A 14,508-nucleotide genomic window follows, 5' to 3' on the forward strand; every position below is an offset into this window, starting at 1 on the left:
TAGGGCCATCCTAATGTAGTTATAGAAAACCAGCTTTGCCATCTCACAGAAATTCCCTAACTTTTCATTCAATAACAGATTATTAAAAAAACCCAAACCAACCATCAACAGTCCTCTTGTAAAAGATTAAATTATAGGGGGAAAAAAATCCAGGTGGGTTTAAATACTTTTCATTCCAATTTCACCTCTCAAAGCTACTTTAGCTGTCCTTAAAATGGAAATTCAAAAGAGCTACTTTTGAATTAAAAAAAAAAAAAGGGCAGAGTGACCACTCCTTGGTGCCATGAAGATGTAACTGGCTTTGGAAAACTTCTCCATGTGGGAGTGGGATCATCCATCCCCAGCCTGTGCTGGTGCCTGAGGCTGGTGGCAATTCAGGCCCCAAACCAACACCCCAAACCAGCCCCAGTGGCAGGGCTGGAACGCTGCTGGTCCCTGCTCTGCTCCAGCTGTGTCACCCTGACCCGTGTCCCCAGCGCTGGGCGAGGGTTTGGGAGCAGCACCTGGCTCCTGGATTGGGTCCAGCCTCCTCATGGAGTTTTGGGGCCTCTCTGCAGATGTTTGGGTGCAATATCTGGGTGCAGGTTTGGGTGCAGCACCCTGACACAGCTCCGCTCCCGCAGGGGCTCTGGGGACCCTGTCCTGCTGTGGGACAGGATATCGGGGTGTCACAGGGGGTGTCACAGAGCGCAGTTGGGGGTGTTGGGGTCACCGGCTCAGCCTCTCGCTGTCCCCATCTGTAAATCGCCCTGTCCTGGCTCTGTCCCGTGCGCTGAACTCGATGTTCCGAGCGCTCTTTTCCCCACGCGGCCGATCCGCTGATCCCACCGAGCGCCTGGGGCCGTGTCCCCAAAACCCCCGTGCCTCAGTTTCCCCGCCGCTCCCCCCCTTCCCCATGCCCACATCTTCGCTGCGCGCCGGGGACCCAACGCGGCAGAAACCAATTAGCGCAGGCATTAATGAGCAAAACGCAGGAGGGGAGGGGGAAGGAGGGCAAAGAACTGCGAGGCGAAGGGGGGTAGGGAGGAGGCTCCATCAAGCGAGGTGGGGGGGGGGACGACACCTCAAAAAAAAAAAGAAAAATAACCCAGAAAACCAACATCCCCGAGCGAACGGGGGACACGGGGCGGTGCAGGGGGGGCGATGCTCGGGCGGGGAAAGCGGCTGCACCTGCTTTAGAGGAACTATGGTAGGGCGGCCGGCGCCCGCCCCGCGCCGCCGCGCCCGCGCCGCCGCCGCCGCCGCGCCGAGCCGGACCTGAGCGCGGCCACGGCCCGGCCGGCCCCGGCTGCCCGAGCCCCCCGAGCCCCCCAGCCCCGCACGGCCCCGCTCCGTCAGCGCGGCCGCACGGAGCCCCCACCCCTCGGGCCATGCCGCGCCGCCTCTGAGCTCCGGCCCCGCCGCGCCCGCCCCGTCGAAGTTTGGGGAAGGTGCCGGTGCGGGGAGGGCTGTGCAGGGGTGGGGGGGGGGGGAAAGGAGCGGCTCGGCTCATGCCCGTCCCCGGAGCCCGGCGCTCGGAGCGACCAGGTGGGTGCGAGCGGAGCGGGAGGGTCGGTGGGTGTCCTTCCCCCCCCCCCCCCGCCAACAGCAGGGGAGGGGGGGGCGTGGGGCGGGACCCCCCGGCAGGTGCGGGGGGCGCGGGTTGTGTCCCCCGTGTGTCCCCTCGCCCCTTCCCCTCGCCATGCTCCCGGCCGGGCCGTGCCCCGCGCTCGGCCGCGCCGCGCTCGGAAGTTTTGTTACGGAGCCCGGACAAAGGGAGCGGGGCCGGCGCTGGGGGAGCCGGGGGTGCGGGCGAGCCGGGGCTCGGCGGGGCCAGGGGGGCACCGAGGGGCTCGGGGATGGGGGCGCTCCGGGGTGCGGGGGTCCTGTGGTGGGGGGGTGCGGGGGATCCCCGCGCTCGCAGCTCGGGGGTCCCGGTGCGTGCGGGGGTCTCGGTGCGTGCGGGCGAGCGCGGGGGTCGCCGCCGCCCCCCGAGGCGTTTGGGCGGCCGGGAATGGGGAGGGGGGGGTGGTCGCAGCCCCCCTCGGAAAGGAGGGGGGGTCGGGCCCCGGGAAAGTTGCGCTGCCGCCGGCACAGCCGCGCTGCCGGTGCCGGATCCGGACCCGCCTCCGCTCCGGCGCTTCGGGGGTCCCGCACCCCCCGAGGGGGCAGCGCACCGGGGCGGGGGGGGGAACCCGGCCGCCCCTGCCCTGCAGCCGCCCCAGCGCTCCCTTTGTTGGTGCTTCCCATTTCCTCCCCATCTTTTCCTTTCTCTCCGGCAGTTTTGGTTTAATTCCGGCTGCTGGAGGGCTTGGGTGGGTTTCCCCCCCCCCCCCTTTTTTTCCCTCCTCCATCACATTTTAACTCAGCCTCGACCCGCCGCTGCTTGGGCCCGGGGGTGTGATTCCCTCCTTGGGGAGAAATCCGTAAGTCTGCCCCAAGTTTTGCAATTCCTGGGAGAAGCAGCAGCAGCCGCCGCCGTCCCCGACAACCTGCAGCCAGCCCGGCCGTCGCTCCCGCAGCGCCCTGGGAAAATCCAGCGCCGTGTCCAAAACCCTAACCCAGACCGCAAGGTGAGGGAGAGGAGGACGAGGCACGGCTTCGGATGGAGCTGGAGAATATTCCCGAGAAAGCCCCGCAGGTTTGGATTCCGGAGGGGCTGGCGGCAGCCGGCTGCCCCGCGCCTCGCCCGCGCCCGGCTTTCACCCGCTTGTAAAGTTTGCGGGGGTTCCGTGCGCCTTTGTTTGGACGGGGAGAGAGGTTGGGGGGGCTTTTCCGAGGATTTTGGGTCGGGTCTGTGGAACCCGGACGCGATTGCCGCGATTGCCGCGGGAGCTCTCGGTGGGGACGCTGCCGGCAGCGGCTGCTGATGGCACCGGCAGTGATAACGTGTTTGGGAAGAGTTTTTATTACGGAGCATCGTCTTCTGGGAGTTCCGAAATTCCCGGGCAGACAGCGTGTGCTGGCTCACCCGGAGCCCTGGATCAGCCTCCAGCAACATCCCCTTCCCAGCCGGTGTCCGCCGTCGTTGCGATGCTCTCCCGGCGCTGGCAAAGTTCAGGGATTTCTATTCTTCCCTCTCCCCGCTCCGTGGGATAAACAAACGCGCCTCTGTCTGCTCGCCCCTCTCCCCCTCTCCAAGAGCGCTTCGGGAAGTGCCGCGGATGGCTCTGGATATTTCTTTGGGTGTAGGAAATCTGGTTTGAGTTGGCAGGCGCGTTCCGAGGTGTGGATGGGAGAGAACAAGTGGAGCGTAATTGGGTTTTCTTTTTCCATTTGGGAGCGATGCTGGTTTCTCTTTCCCCGTTTAAAACGCAAACAAGTCAAGGGCCGTGTGTCTCCCCCTCTCTCCCTCCTGTGCACTTTTTAATACATATGAAAAATGTGCGGAGGAGAAAGCAGGAATAATTCACAAACCCCACTTTTCCCGGGAGTCGTGGTTGGGAAGCGCCCGCTCGGAAAACTTGTGCTGAGATTATTATTATTTTTTTTTTTTTCCTTCTGCTCTTAATATAGTGCTGGAGGAATTCGTGTCCGAATTCCTGCCTGGGATCGCTCCTCAGCTTCAGGCAGCTCTTCCCTCCCCATCAGTTGATACCCCAAGATTTTCCTTTTCCCACCCTCCACCCCAACTTCCATCAGATTAAGACCTCACTTCTCTCCGCGAGCGTCGTAAAGCTGTGGGGCAGACAATAAAATTGTTATTAGTTTCTGTATTAAAAGGTTGGGTTGTTTTTAACCCAAACCAGAAGGAGGATTTACTTTTACAAATTTCTGCTGGTGTGTTAAAAATTTACACGGGGAATACGTTCCGTGGAGAGCAGGGATTTGATGTTAAATCAACCCAACATGTGTCTCACGCAGGCAGCGTGACCCGGTCCCGGGTGTCGGCAGGGATGTGTTCCCTTTCATGCCTCCCCATATCCTCGATTAAAACACACCAAACTCTCAGGGTTTTCCAAAACCTTCACTCTAAATTAAGGATTTTTAGTTGGTTTGGTTTTTTTTTTTTTTTTTAATTGCCACCCCACCTTAAAATCCATCAAAAATAAAAATAAATCTAACAAGCTCTACGAGCGGGTGGGTGGAGGAAATAATCAGGATTGGAAAAATGACTCTGCTCTCCCCCCTTTTTATTTAATTTTTTTTCCTCCTTCAGGTCGCTTAAATCGAGCTGGGAAAGGAGAAAATGTGGGGGAGAAGGGGCAGAATTCCCTGTGCCAAGCCAGGGAGCTTTGTCAGGGCTCTGGAGCTTCTCCTGCCCTTTGTGGTGTGGGATTGGGGGATCTGTGGAGAAGATCCCGGAGCCCTCTGCTCCCAAATCACGCCGGGAGCTGCTGCTTTGAGCTGCTCCCCGTTTATTTTGATGCGTAATTTTAATTTATTATTTCTCGGGAGTGTGTGGGGTTTTTTTGGTGGATCTCCCCCATCCCAAAAATCCCCTTTTTAACGGGATTCTCAGTGTGGGGGGGGGGTGGGATGCGAACGTTCCCGGCCGGATCGAGCATCGCTCCGGAGGTAAAAAAATATCAAATGCAAAGTGGCAGTGCCGAGCAGCACAAAGTTGGATTTGATGGAGGAGGGGGGGGGGAAAGGGCAGGAGAACGGGATCGGAAAATGGAAAATCCCCCCCTCCCAACCCCTGCACCCCGGGATGCGTCGCCCGGCGGGGTCAGGGAAGGAGGAGGCGAGGGGTGGGGAGGGGGGAAAAGCTGAGCAAACGGAGCGAGGTGGAATAAAACGGATTAAAGTTGCTGCTGGGGGAGGTGGGGAAGAGGCTGGAGAACAGATAATATCCCAAATATCTCTAAAAAGCCGTGTCCAGCTCCTCTGTCCTGCCTGGGAAGCAGGCAGCCGTAGGTTTTACATCCCTTTTGGAAAGGGAAGAGCAGGGAGCATTCGGAAAACAACAACAACCAGAAAAAAAAAAAAAAAAAAAAAAAATCAGTGCAATGTATAAAATCAAGTGACACTAAAATATCTCCTCGGGCCCTCGGCCTTTCTCTCCTAATAACCCGGCAGGAATGCGAGTGCACTCAGTTGTGAAGTTGCTGCCCGGAGAGCCCGGGAGCTTTTCTTTTCCGCCGCTGGCTCGGGGGATGCTTTGAGTCTGCTGATGTTTGTGTCTCGCTGTGGGGCTGGGGAGGGGCCGGGGGGCTCCGGCTTTCAGGGTTTTTTCTATCCTTTGATTTTTTTTTTTTTAAATTTTTTTTTTTCATTCCCCCCCCCGCACTCACCCTTTTTTTCCTCTTTTCTTGTCGGGCCGGAGGGGGGAGAGTTGTGGGGCTGGGATTGCCTTTGTGGCAGCAAGGTGGGGGGCGAGGGGAACGGGCTCATTCTTCCCACTGGGGAAAGGCGGGAGGAAGGAGAAGCCCGGAGGTCCCTGGGTTTATAACTCATACACATTTATGGCTCCTTGCCTTTCCCTTCAGTGGTGGGGTTTGGGAGCCTGAAGGATTTGGAGAAAAATTCTCTTATTTCGGGACGGGAGAGCTGGAATGGTTTTTTTCCCCCTTCGTCGCCGTGGGTTTGAAGCCCAGCAGAGCGCTGGGATGGGCTTGGCAGGTGGCTTTGGGGTGTGCAGGGGTTGTTCCCCATTTCTGGGTGCATGGGGGGGCTCCCATCTCATCCTCCAGGGCCACCTTTGGGTTTTTTCCTCCGCTCCCGAAATGACCCCGCTTCCGCCTCGGCGTCACCTGCCACTTCTGGGAATGGGAACTTGAAATTTCCTGGCCCTTCCTCTTTGGTTTGCAGCTCCTCCAGCACGGTCAGGGGCATTCTGTAGGGTGGGCAGCTCGGTCCTGCTCCGTGGGCATCTCCCCACAGAGGGATGAGCTCTACTAGGGGCAGAAGGAAGGAAAAAGGGAGAAAATAAAATTACTCAGAGCTTGGAATTTCCATGTGTTTGCCTCAGAAGGTGTAAAAATCCTCCGTGAGCCACTCCTGGATGCACCTGATTGAAACTCAGGGGGAGCAGCTGGCTCAGAAATAACCCCAGGGGCTGGGACATGGCCCTGCACGGTGCTGGTCACCCTTGGGGTGGCCCCAGAGCCCCCTGAGTGGCCCTGGGGCTGTGACCAGCAGCTCTGGCTCCTGGGCCAGCTTAGGGCAAGGACTTGCACCCATTTTATCTCTTACAAAACCTCCTTGTGCTGCACCTTTTCAAGTCAAACAGAACTTGTAGATCAAGATGGGGCCGGGCACAGCTTGAAAAACTTCCTAATCTTTTTTTTTTTTTTTTTTTTTTTCTTTTTTTTTTTCTCTCCCCCCCTCTCCAAGTGTTTGGGAGATGAAATCCAGCCAAGACGCTGCTTGAGGGTTTGTTTTTGTTTTTTACAAACTTTTCCTAATTTAAACGGCTCTTGGCATGGCTCAGGCGAGGCTCCAGCGTGAGACGTGCTGTGGTGATCCGGCTGCCCGTGACAAAAACGGGTTTGGAAGTGGAATGGCATCAGGGAAAAGGGAGAGAGGAGAGGCAGGAGCAGCAGAGGAGAGATCCAAAGCCACGATTTATTTCCCAGGGATCCTGCCGGAGCAGGGATGAGCTGGAGGGAAATCACGACGGGATTCCTGTGCCACGGGCACGGCGTTGGCAGCGGGATGCGCAGGGAAAGGAGCCCGGCGTGAGTCTGGATCCTTTCTCCCGGGCTTTATTTATTTATTATCTTTTTTTTTTCCTAAGGAAAATCCAGGCTGTGTTTGCAGCCTGTTGTGCCGAGGTCTCGCTGGGGTGGAGCGATCCAGTGCTGGTGTTCCAGCCCCGGGTGACACTTCCCGGCGGCTCCCGTGCCCTGGCAGGTTGGCAGCAGCCGCTGGCAGCGTGTTCCAGCAGAAGCTGTCCCTCCTCCTCCTGGATTGCAGAGCCAGGTTGGCAGCAAAAACAGGGATTTTTTTATTATTATTTTTTTGATTTTTTTTTTTTTTTTTCCCCTGGGAGAATAAGGAGCAGAGGGTGGATGTGGAGGAAATCTCACCTTGCTCTGCTCAGGGCTCCGCGCTGGCTTTATCAGAGGCAGAAGTCGGGGGTAATAAAATGATTTGATGGGTGACTGCTTTCAAAGCTGTGGAAAAGTGCACAAAAAAATTTAAGGTGATAGAGGAGGAAAAGAATCCCGTGGGGGGGATGATTTGGAGGTGATTTGGAAGTGTTTTTTTTCTGCCTCGTTGGGAGAATTCCTCCGGTGTGACCGGGGCTGGAATGGGCAGATGGGGCTGGAGAGCACCAGGATGGCCCCGGCAGGAGAAGGAGGAGGAGGAGGAGGAAAAGGAAGAGGAGGAAGCCCCAGTGGGATGGGTTTGTGCTCTGGGTGCTGTGCAGGTTGTGTTTGGCAGCTCTGGAGCTCGGGGAGATGCTGCTCCCGTTTCCACAGCCATGGATCCGTGGCTGGGATGAGGCGCTCACTCGGAGCAGGTGCTCACAAAACAACTCCTTGGAACAGCCCTTGGCCAGAGCTGGGGTTATCCACAGGAATTTCACTGCTCCAAGGCTGGAAAAGGCACAGAAACGCTGCCATTCCAGGTTCCTGGCTGAGCATCCCACTGCCAGCTTCCCTCGGGATGTGTCAGCTCTGATCCCAAACCTTCCGAGCCTTCCTTTGCTTTCTCCAAGTCCTGCTTTATTCCACACCCCGTAGATTCTAGGTGAGTGATTTTCTTTCTGTTGCTTGTTGTGAGTCTGGGAGCCGGGGCCTGGCTGCAGCAGGATGTGGATGGGACCACCTGGGAGAAGCTGTCATGGACTGGGAAAAGATCCCTTGGGAAAGGGGGAACAGTGGAGCAGGGCTCGGGGCTGGAGGCTGAGTGCAGAATGGAGCGAGGGATGAGCTGGGATCCCGAGTTCCCAGCAGTTCCCTCTGTCTGGAGCCCCTGGGACTCAAATTCCTGCTGTGCCTGGGATTGGGGATGTGTCCCCAGTGCCATTGTGCCAGGGACAGCTCCAGGGACAGCTCCAGGAGCTGGCACCGGGCTCAGGGCTCCACTGGTGCCTCCCATCCCCAGCCGGGATCACGGCACATCCATTGGGATGGGGGTTCCAGCACAGGGGCTTTGCCCACACGGCCCTGGAGCTGCTGGGGGGATCTCCTGGAGCAGGAATGTCCCCACAGCCTGCAGGGACCTGGGGCTTCCTCAGCTCCTGGATTTTCACCTCCAGTTCCTGGGAGAAGGGAATGCCTGGCAGGAATGGCAGGGGACAGCCCCACTGCAGCCTCAGGAAAAGCTTTTGGGGCTCAGGGTGGTCACAGCGGGGTTGGAGGAGCCACCCAGGGTGAGGGGACAGCTTGTGCCAGGAAATACCTGGCAGAGCTGCAGTTCCTTGCTGAGGATCTGGCGTTTTTGGCTGAACTGGGGCAGGAATATCGGGCAGAGACTTTGTGCTGGACAGCGAGAAGAGCTCTCCTGTGTCCCCTCTGGGTGCCACTTGCCGGGCTGTGTCCCTTGTGCCAGCAGGGAGGGAGGTGCTGAGGAGCTCTGTGCTCCCAGGAGGGTTTCTGGCACCCAGCAGGTTGGTTCTTCCTCCAGGATGCTGCCAGAGCTGGCAGGGACAGGGAAATTCCCTGGAGCGTGGGGTGACTTGGAGCAGGAAGAGAAACACGGCATCACCGGGCCTGTTAAAAACAGAAGAAGAGCAAATAAAGGCACGGGGAGCAGTGTCCTGTAAGTTTTGAGGCAGGAAATGTTGATTTTGGAAATGTGCTGGGCCGGGCAGAGCTGCAAACCTCCGGATTTTTACCGAGGTGGATTCGGGTGGGATTATAAAGTCTCCAGCTCTGCCTTTCTCCGGGATTATTTCCTGAGAATTTCCATTTCTCCTTTACACCCCAACCTGCTTTCCCTGCAGCTTCCTGGATGGATTTTTATCCTGCATTTCTGCAGCTGGGATGAGGTTGGGTTCCCCCCTGTGCTCAGCCTCAGCTCTGTCCAAGCGGGGTTTGGGGAACCAGGCTGCCACAAATCTTCCTTATTAATAAATCAAACCCTCAAAATCAGGAATTCCTATTTTGGAAAACAAAAGAGGCTCCTATCACCTGCTGGGTGGGTAAAGCTGGGGCTGGGGGTGAGGAGGAGGAGGAGGGGGGATGCTCCTGCTCATCCCATGGCTCCCAGTTTGTCTCAGCCTGTTGGAACTCACGCTCTGGGGTTCTCATCCTCAATTCTGCCTCAGCAGGACCCATCCCTGGCCCTCTGACCCCAAAGCACTCGGGGTGTGTAGGGGCTCGGCTGCAGAGCCCTTGTTCCCCCATGGGGGTGAAGGAGAGGAAGAATTGGGGCAGATCTCTGTAATTTTGCCTTTTTGTGCATATTGGGGAAGGGAGATTCCCTCAGTGTGCTCTCGAGAGGGGCAGGTGAAGGGAAATGTCCAAAAATCCATCCTGTGAGAGGTGGGAGCACGAGAGTGCTGGAGAAACCCTGGGAAGGGATTTCTGTCTGAGCTCTGCTCCCGTGGCACAGCACAGCCTTCACTTCATCCCCTTTTAACAAAGGGACAGCGGTGAGATTGGGGCTGGAATCGGGATTTGGTTTTCCCAAAATCAAACCCAAAGGTGCTGGGGGCTGCAGGGCCCAGCTCAGCTCTTTCCCACGGGATGGATCTCAGGGCTGGGCTCTGCATCCTTGGGATGCTCGGGCCCCTCTGGATGCAGCAGCACAGCCCTGTCTGGGTTATTCCCACTTCTCCTTTTAACCCAGGATTTATTATTAAAGGATACAGGGCAGGGCCTGCTCCCAAATCCCTTGAAGTCTTTCCCTTGATTCTGGTGGACTCCCACTGAACAAATTCCGTTTTCCCTGGGAAGTGGAGGCTCTAAATCTGGGTCAGCCTTTGGAGCTGTCAGAGCAGCCCCATCCATGGATCAAACCCCTCCTCATCCCTGCATCCACAGGTTTGCCACTGGCACCGCGGGGAGGAGGAAATGCTGGAGTGCTGCTCCTGCTCCCTGGGGCTGGGGGTTTAAAATAATCCCTGAGGAAGAGCCTGCTCCGTTTGGGAGTGCAGTGGGAGGGAGTTGGGGGTTGCTGCCCTCGTGTCCCCACCGTGCCAGAGCAGGGGATGCTGAAATTTCCAGCTCTAAATTTGGGATGGAGCTTCAGGAGGAGACAGGGCTGTGCCCATCCCTCTGGGAAAAGGATGGGGGGACAGACCTCTGTCCCCTCAGAGGGGACACGCAGCTCCTGCCACTGCAGCCTGGGCCCTTTCCAAGCGCTGTTGGAAGCACAAACGCTCTGGGAATGAGCACAAATCGCTGGGTTTGTCTGGAGGTTTAGAATAATAACTGAGAGTTGAAAACTCCTGGCAGTGGGCAGGAATGTGCTGGGGCTGGAGGGGACATGGGGGACACGGGGCCAGGGGTGTGGCTCATGTCCCTGAGGGCTTTGGTGTCCCCAGCTGCGTCCTTTTCACATCTTGTCTGATTCTGTGTCCCGGTGTTTTTGCCTTCCCTCAGCGCGATGTGACAATTTTTGGTCTGGGGACAACGGGGGATGTCCCCTGGCTTGGTACCCTGCCCCTGTGCCACCGTGTCGTGCAGTGGGGGATCTCAGCACTCTCTGCCCGCCCAGGGACAGTTTGGGGACAGTTGTGTGTGCCCCTGTGGCAGGAGGATGTGGCTGGATTGTGAGAGCGGTGCCAGCAGGGCTCGGGGGCTGTGCTGTGGCTGCCAGGGGACAAAGGTGGCACCCAGATGGTGCCCGAGGTGGGCACCCTCACCTGTGACCCAATGCCACAGCCCTCAGCTGGGGGAGGTTTGGGATTTCTCCTAAAAATTGAGATTCATTGTCCTGTGGTGAGTCCTGCTCAGGCAGGGGACACGTTGGGAGCCAGGTGGGCACCAGGGACCTCGAGCCCCTCCTTGCCCCAGCACCCCGAGGTGCTCACAGGACCCCAGCCCTGCAGGAGGGTGATGGCAGTTGGTGAATCATTAATTAATATTTTTAAAGGATGAGGGTTATTTTTAGTAGGGGTAGAGGGAGCCCAATTCCTGGGAATAATCCTTGGGATTTGCACGGTGCTGTGTCCCACGGGTGCCCAGGGCTTCCTTGGCCACTGAGCTGGAGCAGCAGCAGCCACCTGGGGGCCAGGCCACCCTGAAGATGTGCTTTGGGATCTCAGCATTCCCGGGAGGAATCACTGGCTGGGATGAGCAGGATTCAGGACGTGCATTCAGTTTCCTGAGCTGTGTCCCAGTGCACGGAGCAGGGACGTGCTGGGTTCGGGAGGATTCTGTGCCTGCTGTCGCTGAGCTGTGGGGATGCTCCAGAGCCTGGATGGATCAGCACAGCCTGGGAATGCTGAGAGTGACCCCGAGCGATGCCGTGGGACCCTGAGCTGGCATCCATGGAGCCACAGAAGAGCTTTGCTGCCATCCCCGTGGGAGGCAGAACCTCCGGGATTCCCGTGGAAGAAGCACAGAGGGGACATCGCTGGGAAGAGGACGTGGTGACACCGAGAAGGGGACCCCGGTGACCTTTTGACTTCAGGCTCCTGGTGGGAAATGCTTCCCGCAGCCGAGGGATGCTCCTGCCTCTCCTGCTCTCTTCCCACCACTCAGATTTTAAATGCAGCATCCCAGTCCCCTCCAGGGCAGCCAGCAGCATTCCCAGGGCAGGATCCCAGCCCTGCTGAACACGCTGCTGCCCTGATTTTAGTGGAGAAATCTCCGGGGTTATTCCCAGCCGAGCTGCCGGGAGCTGGGGGTGGCAGGTGCCCAGAGAAACCAGGAGATGCTGAGGCTGACCCTGGAGAAGCCAAACTGTGCAGGAATAAAATCAGGGAAGCCGTTTGGAAGTGTGGAGCTGGGCTCTGGCAGGGCTGTGAGACGGAGCCGGCCTCGGCTGCCTCCAGTCGGGATGAGAAGAAAAATGGACTTGAGACCAGGAGTTTGAAAATGCCCAAGGACAGTTCTCCCCCCCCACTGCCTTTTTTCTTCTCCCTCCTCGTGAGCAGCATCATTTCTGGATGGAAACCGGGCCCTCTTCCTGCACAGAAATGGGATTTGCCACGGAAATCATCGGGGAGCAGAGTAACCAGAGCCTTTTCTGGATTGATTTTTTCACAGACCTGACGGAGTTTGGGAAAACCTGTGGCATCCGAGTTCCTCCCTCCTGCCCCATAGGTACCATGCCTGTTTTTTCCTCCCCTCTGGATTATTTGAAGGCCACGAGAGACTTTTAGCAGCTTCCAGTCTGAACTCGGCTGGAAAATTTTGCTCGGGGTGGGACGTGGGAGGCCCTGGCATCGCTCCTCATCCCATTCCAGAGTGTCCCTCACCTGCTCCGGGGATTTTCTCCCTCCCTGGCTCCATCCTTGCCCTTTGCAGCCTCTGCTGAGGGGATGGGGCAGGGGAAGCTCCTGGAGTTTTGGGATTTATTTTGATTTCAGAGCTTCCCCCATCGCTCCCCTTTTCCGGGAGTTTTTGTCCTTCCCAGGGATTGAGTCGGGACATTTTCCCGTGTCCCTGCTCCTCCTCACTCCCACAGGGCAATGTCCTTCATGCCTCCATCCAGGAGGAAGATCCCTCCTCTTCCTCAGGTGTCCCAGGCTGTGGCACCATCCTGGCTGTGAATGGGAGGCACAGAGGAGATTTTGGCTGGAGAATTCCGTGTGCTCCAGGTGGGATGAGGGCTCTGGATGCACAGAGGAGATTTTGGCTGGAGAATTCCGTGTGCTCCAGGTGGGATGAGGGCTCTGGATGCACGGAGGAGATTTTGGCTGGAGAATTCCGTGTGCTCCAGGTGGGATGAGGGCTCTGGATGCACAGAGGAGATTTTGGCTGGAGAATTCCGTGTGCTCCAGGTGGGATGAGGGCTCTGGATGCACAGAGGAGATTTTGGCTGGAGAATTCCGTGTGCTCCAGGTGGGATGAGGGCTCTGGATGCACAGAGGAGATTTTGGCTGGGGAATTCCGTGTGTTCCAGGTGGGATGAGGGCTCTGGTGCTGGTGGGATGCTGCAGCAGGAATTCCAGGTGGGATTTGCACCAGGGGATGTGTCCCCAAGGCATGAGTGTCAGTGTGAGCCAGGCACTGGGAGTGTGGGAGAGGCTTGAACCGAGCTGGGATTTATGGAGAGATGCTGGAAAAACCTTTGGAAAACTGCTGTGGGTGATGCTGTGCTGGTTGCAGCTCTATCCCACCCACACCAGCGATGGGAGCTGCTGGTAATTATTTTAATGGGAGTTTGGGGGGATTGTGCTGAAAACCTCATCCCAAATCCTAAATCCCTGATCCCATGTGGAAGCGTGGAGCGATGGACGGGAGTTGTGCATGAATCTCACCTCATCCCGTGGGCTTAGGTTTTTTTCCCCAGGAGTTTGGAGATTTTTTTTTTTTTTTTTATTTTTTTCCCCCACCATCTTCATTATCATTTTTGTTAATTAGATTGTGCTGGGGAGCAGTCTCTATTCAAAAAGCTCCGAGATGGGTTTTTCCAAGTGCGGCTGCGTTCCGGGGCTGGGAGAAGGACAGAGAAAGAAAGAAATATAATTTTTTTTTTTTTAAATAATTTCTTCATAAATCTCTTTAAAAAGAAAACCCCGTGTCCCCTTCCCCCACCACGGCCACCTCCCCTCTTTTTTCCCCCCCCCTCCCCAATTAAACGATTTGAATTTCCACGTTAACCGCTTGGTGCTTCCTCGGCGCCTCAGATGATTAGAAAGGGATATTCATTTATGCCTTTTAAACGCCGCCCCGATTAAAATCAGAGAGATTTTTTCCTTCATCAAAATCTAACATCCTTGAAAAATTAATTTGATGCCTCTTGTTATCAATTAATTGAATCTCGTTGGGAGAGAGGCTCGTGCGGCGGGTGGTTGGAGCCGGCCCTTCTGTTCTTAGTTGCTTTCCCCCCTCTCCTCTCCCTTCTGCTGCTTCCAAACACTGGGACATTATCAAACTCGGCCTTTTCTTTTCTTTTTTTTTTTTTTTTAAATTTTAAATATATTATTTTTACTCATTTAAAATAAAATAAATGAATAAAACTTGCTCTTTTTTTCTCTCTCTCTCTCTCTCTCTCTCCCCGCCCTCCTCCTCCATTCCCCCTGAGTTCCTCTCGGATGAAAGACTCTTTTTTCCCTTCCTTTCTCTCATCCCTCTTTCCTATAACTTCCGAGAAAAGGGGGAGAGAAAGAAAACTTGGGGCTTTTAGCAATTTCTCGGCGGCCAAGGTCCGTCTTTCTTCTTTTCTTTAACAGGGGATATTGGATATTTCATTTGAATCTCCCTTTTTTCAATTAAAAGTGCCCCGTTCCTTCTCTTCCAGCCTCTCCATTCTCCTGCTCTGCCTCAGCAGCCGGAGAAGCGATTTTCCTTTCTTTAATATTTCAGCTCTTCCCCTGAGACGGCCTGCCTGCCTTATTTTTTTTTTTTTTTAATAGACTTTTTCTCCCTCTATTAAACTTTTCCAATCTTCGTCCCTTTATTTTTTTTTCCCTTCCCACCTCTTTAAACAAAAAAAAAACCAAAAAAAAACCAAAAAAAAAGAGAAAAAAAACAGAGAGGAAAAGTTATAAAATGGGAAGAACTGGGTCATTCAGGA

At 56.0% G+C, this 14,508-nt stretch overlaps 1 protein-coding gene across 1 annotated transcript in view; it reads left to right on the top strand.

Moving 5' to 3' along the window:
* The first annotated feature begins 1,424 nt into the window (after positions 1-1,424).
* Positions 1,425-14,508, top strand: part of FOXP4 (forkhead box P4) — a 59,900-nt gene continuing 46,816 nt past the window's right edge. Inside the window, exon 1 of the mRNA XM_088180281.1 lies at positions 1,425-1,527. The gene's annotated coding sequence lies outside the window, so the exon portion shown is untranslated. The remainder of the gene's footprint in view (positions 1,528-14,508) is intronic.

Source organism: Sturnus vulgaris, chromosome 29, assembly GCF_052056855.1.
Source record: "Sturnus vulgaris isolate bStuVul1 chromosome 29, bStuVul1.hap1, whole genome shotgun sequence".
Taxonomy (NCBI): domain Eukaryota; kingdom Metazoa; phylum Chordata; class Aves; order Passeriformes; family Sturnidae; genus Sturnus; species Sturnus vulgaris.